The sequence below is a fragment of the Schistocerca nitens genome, chromosome 5 (genome assembly GCF_023898315.1).
Source record: "Schistocerca nitens isolate TAMUIC-IGC-003100 chromosome 5, iqSchNite1.1, whole genome shotgun sequence".
In the NCBI taxonomy this organism is placed as follows: Eukaryota; Metazoa; Arthropoda; class Insecta; order Orthoptera; family Acrididae; genus Schistocerca; species Schistocerca nitens.
The window spans coordinates 320605715-320622523 of record NC_064618.1 but is presented as its reverse complement, the minus strand read 5'-3'; positions in this window follow the sequence as shown (position 1 = coordinate 320622523).

Genomic DNA, 16809 nt, shown 5'->3' with positions numbered 1-16809 from the left:
TAGCTTGTAAGCACAGCTAAGTAGAGATATTGGGCGGAAGTGTTCTGCACCGGTTCCCTCTTTCCCTGGCTTTTTGATAGCGACAATTTTTGCTCTTTTAAATTTTTGGATAATGTCGCTGTATGACGAATTTCGTTAAAAAGGCAAACTAGCCAATTTCGCGTTACCGGTCCACTGTGCACCAAAAATTCAGGGTAAAGCCCATCTGCACCTGCAGCTTTTCTACATTTCGTATGTTTAAGGGCTGTCTCCATTTCAGTGATTGTAAATGGAGAAGAGAATTCCGGGTTATGTTGCAGAGATTTCTTGACTTCCGTAAGCTCTCTCTTTACTTGCCGAAGATTTGCTTTATCTATTGGGACCTTGGAAACTCTCATTAAGTGACTGGCGATTCAGTCGCATGAGACCGTTGAGATTTATTTGTTGTGGGAAGGGTCTTCTCCAAGTTTATGAATCAGCGTCCATGCTTTTCTACTGGAGTGTGTGAAATAGAGGTCTCTTGTTTCTTTGTGCCATTTTTCTCTCCTTTGTTCATTCAACTTCCTAACTGTTCGTCTGCAAATTACGCTGCCAGGGGTGCTCACTCCGTAGGTACGAGGAAGGGAAACTCTCATGGTCCAGGGTGCTATGTGAAGTCAATACACTGTCGACTTCCGAATAAGTTATTACTAGGATAAAAAATACCTGACACCTACAGTCTGCAGATGTCCTGACGTGGTTGTGGGGGCCTATCAGAGTTGGGCGATGTAAACAAAAATAGAGAACCTAATATGCTAAGTGATAAGAGCACATACTTATGGGGAAAAAGGATATCAGAGCAACAACAGAAATCACTTCTGTACACATGTCAACTCCCTGTTACAGATCCCTACACGGTAGAGTCGAAGTCAGACGAACGTGTAGAACTGTGTCAGACTTTGACTTTCCATCAAGTGTGTGGCTACAGGAGTCTGCAGACAAGCTCTCTGATGTGCCGTAGAAGTACACGGATTTGTTTCCAGACAAGAGTTCCCTATCTGCCCGCTGGCTGAGTCTCATATAGATAAGAAAAGGGGGTCGCTACGCTTTCACGTACCTAGTTTCAACTACTTTTCAAGGTCATCCAACCATCCACTTTCACATCTGAAATACATGCACATAGATCGTTATCTATAGGAAATGTCTTAGGATTTTTGTTAGGTTAGCGAATAAGACAGGTAAATATTCTAGTACAAAATATTTATTAACTTTTGCCTATACATTTACACACAGAAAACAAATCTTTCCTTATTTTTGTTTGGTGTAGTTTTAATAATGTCCAATTTCATTTTTAGCTTATAACTTAAATCCACACCTGAACGATCTATTTCTTTCTCCAACCAGTAATTTCACAAATACAGCGAAGATATATTCTCGAATTCTAATACATAGCCGGCGGAAGTGGCCGAGCAGTTCTAGGCGCTACAGTCTGGAACCGCGCGACCGCTACGGTCGCAGGTTCGAATCCTGCCTCGGGCATGGATGTGTGTGATGTCCTTAGTTTAGTTAGGTTTAAGTAGTTCTAAGTTCTAGGGGACTGATGACCTCAGCAGTTAAGTCTCGTAGTGCTCAGAGCCATTTGAACCATTTCTAATACATATCTAATTTTCTTCCTGCAAAATATTTGTTTTATGGCTTTAACTATTAGCTCATTTCCTTCCTGCAGTTCTTGTAGGCGAGAGGATTCGAGGATTTTAATTTTTCCTTGTATCTCCTCCATGACGCTACTGTTAAAGTGTTCCACGTATTCCTGTGTGTATGTCGGCAACTCTTCTGCTCCACATTCTTGCCGGATTTTTGTATAGAACTTTAAAATTACAAGTTTTGCAGACGAGTGTCCGTTAAATGTAACAATTCCATCAGATTTAAACTCGGCAGATGGATATTCTGTTGCTAGGTGGACAACATCCAGCCTGCAACACTTAGATAGAATATAACCATCCTTTTTAAGCCGATCCAAATGAGAATAGAGCTTAATAAACACATTTTTGGTATATCCCTCAATATAGTAAACATTCTCGATTCCACTGATTTCGTCAGTAGTCCAACAAGTGACCAAATTTCAATTGTTGTATACTGTAAATGCTAATATTTTGTATTCCCCATCGTAGTTAGATTTTTCCATACAGTATGCTTAAATCCGCATGTGAATCTGGCCTGCACATCGGCACACCTTCTTCCTTTTCCAATTGCAGCTTATATTCTTCTTTTATGGCAATTGTCTTCTACATATATTCCAGTTTTCTTTTCTTTACTTTGAGGTCCTCCAGTTCCAGTTCTCTTTTCCGTACACTTAATACATTAACTGCCTTGCCGGAGTAATTTCTTTAATGGGGAATGGTTTACGTCTGTTTGTTAAATTGGTCTTTATCTTAAGACTTGGGGTATAAAATTATTTGTAGGAACCAGTCACAATTTGGCAATATCTGTATCGGACGGTATTGTGGAGAACAGTGTTCCAGACTGAGAAAAATGTTTTTCTTGTTTTAATATAACACTTCTGCGTAATACTTATATTGTCTTTGTTGGAGTCATAGTTAAGGATCTCCACGTAGTTTACAGATAGATAATTAAAACTGTATGCAGATAGAGCATAACTTATAAGCTTTTCTCGGTCTTCAGAGATCTGGCAGACTTTCTTGCACACCAGTCAATTTTCGGGTGTTCTTATTACCCTAGTAGACAAATTGCAGGACGTAATTTCTTAGACTTTCCCGGCGATTTGATGACATCTCGTGGAAATCGGCTTTTCTGCCAGATATCAGCGTCTTCCAAACACGATATTTCGGCGTCATTACTTGACATCTTCATCAGGTGTTCCCTCAGACTGGCTACTTGCTGGACCGGGTCGCATATTTATGCCTGCCCGCTGCCTGGTGTTCTGTTTGCCGTTCCCTAGTCGGTCCGCGCCCGCGATTCGCGGTGTAGCAATTTTAATGGCCAGTAGTGTACTATTGTACGTCACATAGTTCAAGAGATATGTCATAAACACTGAGATACGTGAAAAATGCTACATCATGCATTAAGTTTTAATACATTTGTCTTTTATTACCAACAACACGCCTACAAGACAGTGGGTCTCGCATTCGGAAGGACGATGGTTCAAACATGCGTCCGGCCATCCAGATGTAGGATTTTCCGTGATTTCCCTAAATCGCTCCAGGCAAATGCCTGGCCGCCGGGCGGTTCTAGGCGCTTCAGTCCGGAACCCCGCGACTGCTACGGTCGCAGGTTCGAATCATGCCTCGGGCAAGGATGTGTGTGATGTCCTTAGGTTAGTTAGGTTTAAGTAGTTCTAAGTTCTAGGGGACTGATGACCGCAGATGTTAAGTCCCATAGTGCTCAGAGCCGTTTGAACCATTTGAACCAAATGCCAGGATGGTTCCTTAAAAAGGGCACGCCCATGTTCCGTCCCCATCTCTTACACAATCCGAGCTTGCGTTCCATCTCTAATGACCTCGATGTCGACGGGATGTTAAATTCAGTCTTCTTTCCTTCATTTCCAACTCAGGGAAATCCTTGACACCTGGCTGCGCTTCCGACAGATTTCAACTGCGAAGCGGAAACGGCTGTACGTGAAAACGAAAACGATAGCCGTCTATGGAGCTACGGAATAGGTACAGGAAAAACCGACCAGTTAAAATAGATATCGGATTTTAGTTCTGATGGATGGGTATTTTTCGGAATTTGTTTGGGTTCGGTTATAGCAAGTGTTTTTTGTATTCTGCTAATAATCGGTGAAAAGACACAAATACCGATTAGCTATAGCAGCAGTGGTTTTTTTTCTTTTTAAATAAACCTGTTTTTAAAAGAACTAGTAATTTTTATTCGCAATATTTCAATTGCTTTGAATATTGCATTAGTATAGAAAATGGGATAAGTGATCAGTACTATTTGAATAATAATGCCGACAGAAATGAGCAATACGATAAACATACGCGAGATGATGATGATGTTTGGTTTGTGGGACGCTCAAATGCGAGGTCATCAGCGCCCGTACAAAGTCCCAATATTTTTTACACAGTCCAACGTTTAACCCAGTCCAGTCTAGCAACTGTCACGAATGAAGATGATGAAATGACGAGGACACCACAACACCCGGTCCCCAGGCAGAGAAAATCCCCAACCCGGCCCCTAATCGAACCCGGTACTCCTGATCCAGAGGCAGCAACGCTAGCCACTAGACCACGAGCTGCGGACACACATGCGAGACTTGCCCTGTCTGGTCTATAAGGCTATTTCTCGCTGCTGTCGTCGGTCATTAGTTGTAATACTGAATGACCCCATCCCTAGTCCAGAAGTATTTTGCCAAGTGAGGTATCAATGAACTGCAGTGCTCCATTTGCTTTTAAAGATGAAGAACGGGAGCCACAACAAACTTTCGACATCGTATAGTTTACAATAAAAACAAAAATTAACTTATCTGTTTCCTGCGTTTGCACAATAGGCCTGCCGGAATGGCCGAGCGGTTAAAGGCGCTACAGTCTGGAACCGCACGACCGCTACGGTCGCAGGTTCGAATCCTGCCACGGGCATGGATGTGTGTGATGTCCTTAGGTTAGTTAGGTTTAAGTAGTTCTAAGTTCTAGGGGACTTATGACCACAGCAGTTGAGTCCCATAGTGCTCAGAGCCATTTGAACCATTTTTGAAGCCACAATAGGCCCTCACTGCTTGGAGCCCTTGAAAACGGACATATTGACACGAAAAATAGTCTTCTCCAACCTGTTTTCACCCTTTATCACTGACTATTCGTAATGCCCAAATAGTTGTATGCACCTCGATTACAACATGATTTTTCAGCAGAGGTTCAAACTAATAGAATCAAAAGGAGAACCCGGTGATTTCTTGTATTATCAGTTTTCGAGGAAAGCGGCGGACGGTGAAAAAAACTAAGGATTTTTTTTTAAATTTGTCTTTTTAAATTCATGTTTTGGTACTGCACACCTTGAAACTGAGGGAGTCAAAATTTTCCAGTCTTTATTAGATTTCTACTTTTACTACGGGAAGTATAAATGAAAAGAGGACAGCTGAGTTAACCGTGTTCCAAAACCTGCTTAGTGTATAACATGTCGAAAAAACAATAAGTCGTTGAAAACTGTTGAAGTTAGGGCATATGGAAAGGGATCAGTTACTCAGAGACACGTTTAGGCCTATCACGGAATTTCTCGAAAGTTAAAGAAGTGGGAGAAGAGACAGATGCTACTGATAATTTCATCAAACATTACAGCAGTAAACGAATAGATGGAACTCGCGGTGTAGCAAGGAAAAAATATGTGTACCAGACTAATAAGTTTAACCAAGAGTGCAGTACAGATCGGTGACAGAGAATTCGAAACACCAAGTCTACTGAATCTAATATTATTAGAAACTACAAAACTAGACAGCTATTCACCGAAAGATATTGAAAATTATGGCCAGTTATTACGTATGACAGGCATACATAAGAAAGTCGATGGAGCAAAGGCGAAATGTATCAACAGCTCGAATTACAAAAACATTAATAAACATGCGTTAGCAGACGTACCTATCTGTGGCATTATCGACATTCAGAATAACAAATTTAACAACAGATCACCCCAGTATAACTATACAACTCCAACGAAGCAGTTGAGTGATTACGATTGCTCGTAGCATCGTCTGCAGTTGAGAGTAAAGCAGATTCGAACGAAGCTATTTCTGTAGCTTCCGAGTTTAGAGAAAGACGTATCACTGAATCATAATCATGGAGACACGCGTTCAAGAACTCCATAAACCGACATGAAGGACTTTCCCACATAGAGAGGCTGTAATTCGAGGTTGAGATGACTTACGGCAGGCGGACCTTGTATATATGAGACAATATTCGCGAGAGAATAATGATTTCAGATACATTTCAATTATCATTGACACATGCTCAAAATTTGCTTGGGCTCTACTTGTGAAGCAAAGATGGGGAAGTTTGTTGCACACCGCTTTATAAGCTCAACTGATGAACCGCTGTGTGTTTGAAGAACTTTTACAGACAGTAACCAACCGCACCCCACACAATCTACGAAACAATCACGGTGGTGAGTTCTATAATAGATATTTCAAGACTGTAGAATACATCACTGCCAACCGTCTTGCCACAGTGGTAACACCGGTTCCTGTCAGATCTCCGAAGTTAAGCGCTGTCGGACTGGCCTAGCACGGGGATGGGTGACCATCCGGTCTGCCCAGCGCTGTTGGCAAGCGGGGTGCACTCAGCCCTTGTGAGGCAAACTGAGGAGCTACTTGATTGAGAAGTAGCGGCTCTGGCTCCGTAAACTGACATACAGCCGCGAGAGCGGTGTGCTGACCATATGCCTCTCCATATCCACATCCAGTGACGCCTGTGGGATTAGGATGACACGGCGGCCGGTCGGTCCTGTTGGGCTTTCCAAGGCCTGTTCGGACGGAGTTCAGTTCAGAATACATCACTACTTGACAGTCTATCAGATGGAAGCTTGTATTGTGGAGCATTTGAACTGAACAATAAAAGAGAAAATGTGGATGCGTTTTAGCCTTCACGGTTCTTTCGAATAGACTGATATCCTCCCATAAATTATCAACATGTACAACCAGTCTGTCCAGAGGACAGTAAAAACTAAGCCCATTAACGTACGTGATGATGAGCTTCTAAATACCGTTTACATTCGTATTAAAATGGTAGATCCATACAAACAGAAATTTATTGTAGGTGATTTTGTACGTATTTCAAAACAAAAGACAGCATTTGAGAAATCATACCTTCGAAACTGGCCAACGGAGATATTTACAGTTTGCAAACCCTTAATCTACATCTTAAAAGATGGCAGCGGTTGTGACATTGCCGGTAGTTTTCACATAGAAGACGTTTTCCTCGTACAACATGTCATAAGGCGATAGTGGAAAAAGGCTGTTGTTAAGTGGTTAGTACTTCCTTCACTGCATAAAAGTTGGGTGGTTGACATTGATTTGCTACATAACAAGGGACGCAAGCTCAAATAGCACAGTAGCTTAATACGTACGATAGGAAACATTTCATCAGAGGTAGCGGTGTCTTCGATAAGGTGCCAATTCAGCTTCAAATCCCTGCATATAACTTCCGTGGACCTGGAACTAAGCTTCATAAACGACTCGCGCATGGTGACAAGGGGATCAGTCATTTGGATGAGGCATCCAGACTTCATGACATAGCGCACCCAACAAATAAGCATCTCCCATGATAGAACATTAATTGAAATGTGAATTCCTAAGGGACCAAACTGCTGAGGTCATCGGTCCCTAGACTTACACACTACTTAAACTAACTTACGCTAAGAACAACACACACACCCATGCCCGAGGGAGGATTCGAACCTCCTGCGGGAGGAGAATATTAATCGACCGAGCGAAGGAAATACGTTCAAGAACCGATAGCGGTATTGGTCGGCTATCGCCGCAAAATTAGATAAAGCAATGCGCACAAAGCTTATATTCGATATGGGGTTAAATTGCAGTCGGATTTTGAACGCCGCTTGACGCCTGCTGGAGAAGAAGAAGAAGAAGAAGAAGAAGAAGAGGGCAGCCAGGGTGTTTTGAAAAATGTATTCGGTTATCATTGGCTGCAATTAAAGGAGCCTCAAAAGGAAAGCTGATTAAAATGCCAGAGTCCTACCAGTGCCAGGTACACTAGGTGGAATACCTTACGTTCTTACAGGATGGCGATTATTGTACTATATGAAAAAAAAACATAAAATAGTTACAAACTACGGCGTGCACGCATTTTACTCAACATGTAAACGTCACTAAACGCAGAAGCTCGGATTTAGGTTAGGACAAGTTCGACATGCCTGTCATCATTGGCGATGACCAATAGCGAAATTCTGCATGACCCACTGAAGTGTTGAAACATCGATGCTGTTGATGACCTCCTGAATGGCTGTTTCCAGCTCAGCAATGGTCTTGGATTTATTACTGTACACGTTGTCTTGTACACGTTGTCTTTAATACAGCCCCCCCCCCACCCCCCGCCACCTCCAAAAGGAGTTGCATGTATTCACTTCCACAGAATATGGCGGCCAATCGAGACCCATGCCAATGGCCTCTGGGTACCCCAGAGCCATAATCCGGTCCCCAAAGTGCTACTCCGGACATCAAACATTCTCCCGCTTCGATGGGGTCGAGCTCCGTCTTGCATGAACCACATCCTGTCGAAATCAGGGTCACATTGGATAATGGGGAAAAAATCATCTTCCAAAACCTTCACGTACCGATCCGTAGTCACCACGCCATCAAGGAATATCGCACCGATTATTCCGCGACTGTACATTGCACACCACACCATCACCCGTTGAGGGTGAGGAGACTTCTCGATCACCAATTCTCCGTCCCCCAAATGACCCACTTTTGCTTATTGACGAACTCCGTTTGCTAAACCAAACCAGGCACATACTAATTCCCATCGAGCCCCGCGCCCAACTGTGCATTTTGAAAGTCCTAACGCAAACCGTACAGAAGTTATGATGAAGTTATTTCATATGACTGTCACCTTTAATTCTAGTCTCGGCCGGGCTATCAGCGGATGGTTCCCTGGCTGGCGGTGCTGCAGCGATCGCCATAGCAGTGAAAAATCCGGAAAACGCCCAACAGCAACGTGACGAAGCCAAAACGCATAACAGATTTATGGAATCGGTGACTATTGGGAAAGGATTATATTTAAAACGCCACAGTAAAGGGTTAGGAATGTTCATTAGAAAAACTATTAACTATACTGCCCGTCAGATCGCTCACAAATATCGATCTGCTTAAATTTTTCAGGAAATTCTCCGTCCCAAGATTTCATGGTGTGTTTATGTGGAATAGACTACCAGAGTATATGTGTAAATCTAATGAATTTGGAATTCCAAATTTAGATGTTTGGGAGGACGTGGAAGTCATTGGGTTGCTTACGTTAGAATATGAACCCAAAATAGAGCTTATTACTTTGACTCATTTGGTGTTATCCAGACCCCAGAAGAATTACGTCATTACTTTGCCGGTAACCGTATATTTTACAATTTTCAACGTTACCAGAAATTCAGTACATATCTGTGCGGACATCTGTGTCTCATGTTCATCCGGACAGCTACAGGGAAGATATAAAAACGGTAATCACAAACAGCATTTCATCAGTTGAGCTCAAGAGGCGATGTCATATACTTTGATTTTAAATGGTCGATCGTCAGTTCCAAGCGCAAATTACACTACTGGCCATTAAAATTGCTACACCACGAAGATGACGTGCTACAGACGCGAAATTTAACCGACAGGAAGAAGATGCTGTGAGAAGAAAATGATTAGCTTTTCAGAGCATTCACACGACGTTGGCGCCGGTGGCGACACCTACAACGTGCTGACATGACGAAAGTTTCCAACCGATTTCTAATACACAAACAGCAGTTGACCGGCGTTTCCTGGTGAAACGAGGTTGTGATGCCTCGTGTAAGGAGGAGAAATGCATACCATCACATTTCCGACTTTGATAAACGTCCGATTGTAGCCTATCGCGATTGCGATTTATCGTATCGCGACATTACTGCTCGCGTTTGTCGAGATCCATGACTGTTAGCAGAATATGGAGTCGGTGGATTCAGGACGGTAATACGGAACGCCGTGTTGGATCCCACCGCCCTCTTATCACTAGCAGTCGACATGACAGGCATCTTATTCGCATGGCTATAACGGATCGTGCAACCACGTCTCGATCCCTGAGTCAACAGATGGGGACGTTTGCAAGACAACAACCATCTGCACGAACAGTTCGACGACGTTTGCAGCAGCATGGACTATCAGCTCGGAGACCGGTTACCCCTGACGCTGCATCACAGACAGGAGCGCCTGCGATGGTGTACTCAACGACGAACCTGGGTGCACGAATGGCAAAACGTCATTTTTTCGGATGAATCCAGGTTCTCTTTACCGCATCATGATGGTCGCATCCGTGTTTGGCGACATCGCCGTGAACGCACATTGGAAGCGTGTATTCGTCATCGCCATACTGGCGTATCACCCGGCGTGATGGTATGGGGTGCCATTGGTTACACATCTCGGTCACCTCTTGTTCGTACTGACGGCACTTTGAACAGTGGACGTTAGACTTCAGATGTGTTACGACCCGCGGTTCTACCTTTCATTCGATCCCCGCAAAACCCTACATTTCAGCAGGTTAATGCACGAACGCATGTTGTAGGTCCTGTAAGGGCCTTTCTGGATACAGAAAATGTTCGACTGCTGCCCTGGCCAGCACATTCTCCAGATCTCTCACCAATTGAAAACGTCTGGTCAATGGTGGCCGAGCAACTGACTCGTCACAATGCGCCAGTCACTACCCTTGAGGAACTGTGTTGTCATGTTGAAGCTGCATGGGCAGCTGTACCTGTGCACGCCATCCAAGCTCTGTTTGACTCAATGCCCAGGCGTATCAAGGCCGTTATTAGGGCCAGAGGTGGTTGCTCTGGGTATTGATTTCTCAGGGTCTATGCACCCAAACTGCGTGAAAATGTAATCACATGTCAGTTCTAGTATAATATATTTGTCCAATGAGTACCCGTTTCTCATCTGCTTTTCTTATGGTGTAGCAATTTTGAATGGCCAGTAGTGTATCTCCAACCAATCGGAGTAGGCTAAGGAGGATGGAGTACTGTGCAGATAGGTTTATAAACTTACAACATAATTGTAACCATCAATGTATCAAATTGCGATCTACATCTGCGAAATGATAAAGTACCTCACAACAAGTATGACACTGACGACTTACACACATATTCAAAACACGCAATACCAGGCTTGGAGACACGCGTGATCTGCATCATACTTAAAACTGAAATAAGAATGACTGAGCACATGATAGACTTTACAAAGGAAAATTCAATCTCATCATTACCAGGTTTGTCAAAGGATCAAATTATGCAAAAACATCTGAAAAAATTTACGAGTTAGCTCATTCAGTAGATATACTGTTGCTTAACACAATTCGAGTCGATATTGCAAGGAATTCCTTTCTCAACGAAAAACTGATTTACAGAATCTATGGGTTTTTCCCTACAGTACGTCTGGGTTATAAAATTGTGAAGTATACGAAGTAACACTGTTTACCTCCCATTAAATGTCCAGACATGAGACTATCTTGAGTTGAGGACTGTGGACTAGACTCGCATTCGGGAGGACGACGGTTCAATCCCGTCTCCGGCCATCCTGATTTAGGTTTTCCGCGATTTCCCTAAATCGCTTCAGGCAAATGCCGGGATGGTTCCTTTGAAAGGGCACGGCCAATTTCCTTCCCCGCCCTTCCCTCACCCGAGCTTGCGCTCTCTAATGACCTCGTTGTCGACGGGACGTTAAACACTAATCTCCTCCTCCTCCTCCACTGTGGACTAGAGTGATCGTCTCCTCGATTTTCGCGGTGAAGAGATCGTAATATGTTTTCATTTGAAGTAGGATCCGGGTATGTTATAAAGCAGATATACACAGCCAGCATCACTTCACCTTACAAGCGAAACACAACGTATGAACACCGAAGAATTGTCAGTTTCGCAAATTGCTGGGCTTGAAACCGTGCAAGAATAATGTGCTCATTCAGCATAACCGCTCCAGTCGAGTGTGATGAACGAATCATTCATCAAGAATACTTATCACACAAAACTTTTGCATCAGCAACATTTGAGAGCAATAATGTCATCTGCATCATGATACAATACCAGGATGCTTGGCTGTTCCAAGCAGGAATTTCCTATACTTGGAAGGTGAAAATGGATGGAACTCCTATGACAGCATCTCAGCTTACACTTAACACGTTTGCATTCCTATTTCAGGAGATAAGATAGGACTTGAATTGTATAGAAACTAGCCGCAGTAGGAATGTAGGGATTGTATCTACCTTAAAAACATACATTTCAGCATCAAAATCGGACTTGAACGATTTGGAAGATGCGGGGAGATTTATGGATAAACCACCATCAGTAAATGGGTATAAGCGATTTAGAGCATATATACCCCTCAGAATGCTAATGGGATAATTTCAGGATACAAAGAAGAGTAGTGAATATGAAACAGAATTATATTAGTAAGAAATGGAACAGACGGTAACGTATAAAGCAGTGTGCCAGTAGAGAAGAGACTAAGATTGTGCTAAAGAAATTAGTTTGCAAGGTGCTTCATGTCTCGATGAAGAACACTTGACACTACTAAGATACTTTGATCTGGGATTCACCTGCCTTTAAATTTCAGATTGTGGGAGCTGCTTGAATATCCTAAACTTCATCTCGTCAGTCAAGCACCATTGAGACATCAGTTCAGTTAGAAACACTTCGATTTATCATACCCTCATTTCAGACTGAGAGGAAAGCGAACCTCGAATGTGATTCAAGTGAGATTGACTACTTTAGTGTAACAAACACGCCAGTATACGTAAATGTTGAATTTTAACCCATATGACAACTTATAGCAAGTTTAATCTAATAATGTATACAGTCTGCATTTTGACATGTACTCTAGATTTTGTTCTGTATAGTATGAGAGTGAAGAGAATATTAGCTGTCTGCTCAGTCAGAAGGAGCTAAGGCGCTAGCTCCAGTTGTTGTTATAGAATGCTCCAAACAGAATGAATCAGTTATGGGCGGACCTCTTGAAGTTCATATTGAATTTAAAGCCTCTAAAAAGTTCCCAGAAAAAACAGCAGCATTGGAATTAATTCTGCTCATTGGACCATCAACTACAACCCACTTACAGGAATTGTGCAGAGACTTGTACAAGTTAATGGGTGTAGCGTAACGACTGAACCATTTCACGATGCCATCTCAAATTCCCAACATTGTAATCAGTGCTCTAGGTTTTGTTGGATGATATAGACGTGTCGTATACAAAGATGTTGTATTTTCCGCTTTTGCGGAGGAGGACCGAGTTACCACAACATTTTCAACAATTGTGACTCAAAGTAAACATTTCAAAGACATCAGCTGCCACATAACGCGTAAACGTGTGTCTAGGTTGAACCGATATTATGATGGCATCGACTGGGAAGAAGATGGGATGGTTTTTGAAGATCGACTGACGTTACTCCGAAATTTCGATCATATAGACTCAATTGTTTAAGTGAAAAGTGGTGAGAAATCGTTATGCATACGTGCTGCTTTAAAAACGCCTCTGTTAGGGATGTAAAAAGCTATGGAAGTCCTTCATTGCATCGCCTTAGACTGGGGAAGAAGAGGAACTGTTATATATGTGCAAGGGATAATGTATTACTACCCTTTTATGTGATTATATAAAAAAAAAATTAAGCTAACTCTCATGTTATTTCACAAACACAAGCCCTCTATGGGGCTGTGATGACAAGCATCCAATTCTGGCGAAAGCTACAAGCATACTGATCTGATTTTACCACCACCATGTCGCCCACACCCCTCACCACCAACAAGGACTATATAGCAGAGGTGGGCGCAAATCGGCTCAATGAGCAGCGCTCCAGGTCAGGCAGGAAAAAAGAGCTGAGTTTGCGCTTTGGCGGAAGTTAATCTTGTAGCTACTTGCACATCTTGCCCGAACAACCGGAGATGTAACGCGTATCATTTTTGTGGTGTCTCATGTATCGTTCTATTCAGTACGTTAGATTATGGTGCTAAGTAAATATGTTTGATTGTATTCCTTTCATTAGATTATGCAAGGGGAACAAAAGTAACTACAATGGAATCTCGCATAGCGAGCATAATTACTTAAAGTATCTTACTTGTAGTGTGAAACACTCGTTAAGCGAAACAATTTATCTCATATAAATTAAAGTAAAATATAATAACGCGTTCGATGCGGAAAAAGGACTTAAAGTTTTATTTTGTTCATGCCATTTATTCAAAGAAAATTATACATACAGTATTATGTCCTGTATAATTCACGATACATAACTAGTACTTTTCTATTAAGAAGTTACCTATAGTCATTTGTTTCTGCCGGCGCTTCAACACTTGGCGAAAATGCGACACAGCATTATCGTCGCCGGCCGCATCAGTCCGGGACCGCGCTGCTGCTACGGTTGCACGTTCGAATCCTGCCTCAGACATGGCTGTGTGTGATGTCCTTAGATTAGTTAGGTTTAAGTAGTTCTAAGTCTAGGGGACTGATGACCTCAGATGTTAAGTCCCATAGTGCTTCGAGCCATTTGAACCATTATCGTCAAATACCGGGTGATCAAAAAGTCAGTATAAATTTGAAAACTGAATAAATCACGGAATAACGTTGATAGAGAGGTACAAATTGACACACATGCTTGGAATGACATGGGGTTTTATTAGAACCAAAAAAATACAAAAGTTCAAAAAATATCCGACAGATGGCGCTTCATCTGATCAGGATAGCAATAATTAGCAAAAAAAAAATGGTTCAAATGGCTCTGAGCACTATGGGACTTAACATCTGAGGTCATCAGTCCCCTAGAACTTATAACTAATTAAACCTAACTAACCTAAGGACATCACACACATCCATGCCCTAGGCAGGATTCGAATCTGCGACCGTAGCAGTCGCGTGGTTCCGGACTACAGCGCCTAGAACCGCTTGACCACCGCGGTCGGCAATTAGCATAACAAAGTAAGACAAGGCAAAGATAACGTTCTTTACGGGAAATGCTCAATATGTCCACCATCATTCCTCAACAATAGCTGTAGTCGAGGAATAATGTTGTGAACAGCACTGTAAAGCATGTCCGGAGTTATGGTGAGGCATTGGCGTCTGATGTTGTCTTTCAGCATCTCTAGAGATGTCGGTCGATCACGATACACTTGCGACTTCAGGCAACCCCAAAGTCAATAATCGCACGGACTGAGGTCTGGGGACCTGGGAGGCCAAGCATGACGAAAGTGGCGGCTGAGCACACGATCATCACAAAACGACGCGCGCAAGAGAGCTTTCACGCGTCTAGTAATATGTTTTTTTGGTTCTAATAAAACCCCATGTCATTCCAAGAAAGTGTATCAATTTTTACCTCTCTATCTACATTATTCCGTGGTTTATTAAGTTTTCAAATTTATACTGACTTTTTGATCACCTGGTAAATGTGTAGCGCGCATAATTACAGCTTTATTGGCGTGATGATTATGATGCAACCGATTCCCACACTTTCAGCATTTTTCCTGTTGCGCAAGAAGATTATTGCTTCGCTGTTACCGCCTACTCCTCCTCCTCCTCCTCCTCCTCTGACGAATTCCTCTCCACAGCTTCCTGCTGTGAAACACACTGTAACTCCGTAAGCTCCTCGGTGATCATTTCTTGGCTGTTATCTTCCACAAGCTCATCAGTAACTTTGTTAAAACTTCCTGGCAGATTAAAACTGTGTGCCCGACCGAGACTCGAACTCGGGACCTTTGCCTTTCGCGGGCATTTAAAACAGTTCATACACGTTTTTTGTAATAAAATGGAAAGCTACTTACAGATCAGCGTCTAATTCATTATCTGTGAGCCAAACAGCTTTCTCTCATGTGGAAAACTGGTTGAAAGTTTAGTTTACCTTGTGGTCACTGTTTTCCAATTATAGCACTGTAACTGCCATTTTCTATGTGTACTGTCTGGGGTGTGATTCAATTCGTGTTCCCAACTTTCTCAGTTGTAGCCTTCAATTGTGTTTTGTGTCTGTTTACATGTGCTGATGTAAGTTCTGTCTGTCTGTGTGTGTGTGTGTGTGTGTGTGTGTGTGTGTTTATGTACACACTATATTTTATTGTTTATTTTACTATTTTTTTCTTTTTGATATTATCTTTTCGTTTTCATTTATACACTTAAAAGAAAAATGAGATTTGTGATCACCTACTTGGGATTTCCGTCTTTTATACGATTAATCAGTGTAAACAATGAGTGGTTAGTCATACACCCTTGCGTAATTTGTTGAAGTGAAAACTTGGCTGCGGGTGGACAATGCCAAACTCACGTCTTTATTAGGCAAGTGCGAGGGTTCTGTTAGTTTATAAATTACCTTCTGGTCTTCAGCTCTGAGAAGCCTATGAACGCCTGACTCCTTCGTAAACACTTCTTATGTCTGTAGAAGAATTCTACTTATATCCAAAACCAGAACACAACAATTGTGACTTGTATGAAGGCTATTATTATGCCTTTGATCTCAAGTATGTTTTGAAATTAATCATTTAAGTACATCTCGTTTTAATAAACTCGAAACTTCCAAAGCAAAAACAATAGTATTTACATCAGTATTTACATTAATAATCTTCTGGTCATTGGTATTTCATGTCGTCATGGTTCGTGCAGGGGATTCTCCAATCACTCTGCACGTCATGAGGCGAATCACTGCTTTAATATACTGGGATGGCTAAAAGCTCATGTGGAATACATAAGTAAAACAACACTATACGCGAAAGATGTTCCGGTTCGTACCAGATCTTACCGCAAAATAATTAAACTAATTATACCACATGTTGCAGCGAATTATATGTAGCTCAATTATTTAAGTTTCCTTTAGACTTGGCAGGATGTGTCTTTGAGTCTCCAGCCTCGAGAAGATGGAATTTATGTGGCATGCTCACTTCCAACTGCACACGTGAGAGAATGAAATATTCATAACACACCTCATATCTCCTAACCTGTACGAGATATTTAAACGACATTTTGGCAAATGCTAGCACACAACGAGGAGAGTATGTTGCCACATGGTTAACATATGGAACTTTCTCATCTACGTCGATATGGCTGGAGCTACAGTTTATATTTTAATTTTTTTTCAATCCAGTAATACAATTTTTTAAAAGTCACTGATAGCTAGTGGAAAGATAATTTGCTAGCATGAAAATAAACGTGAA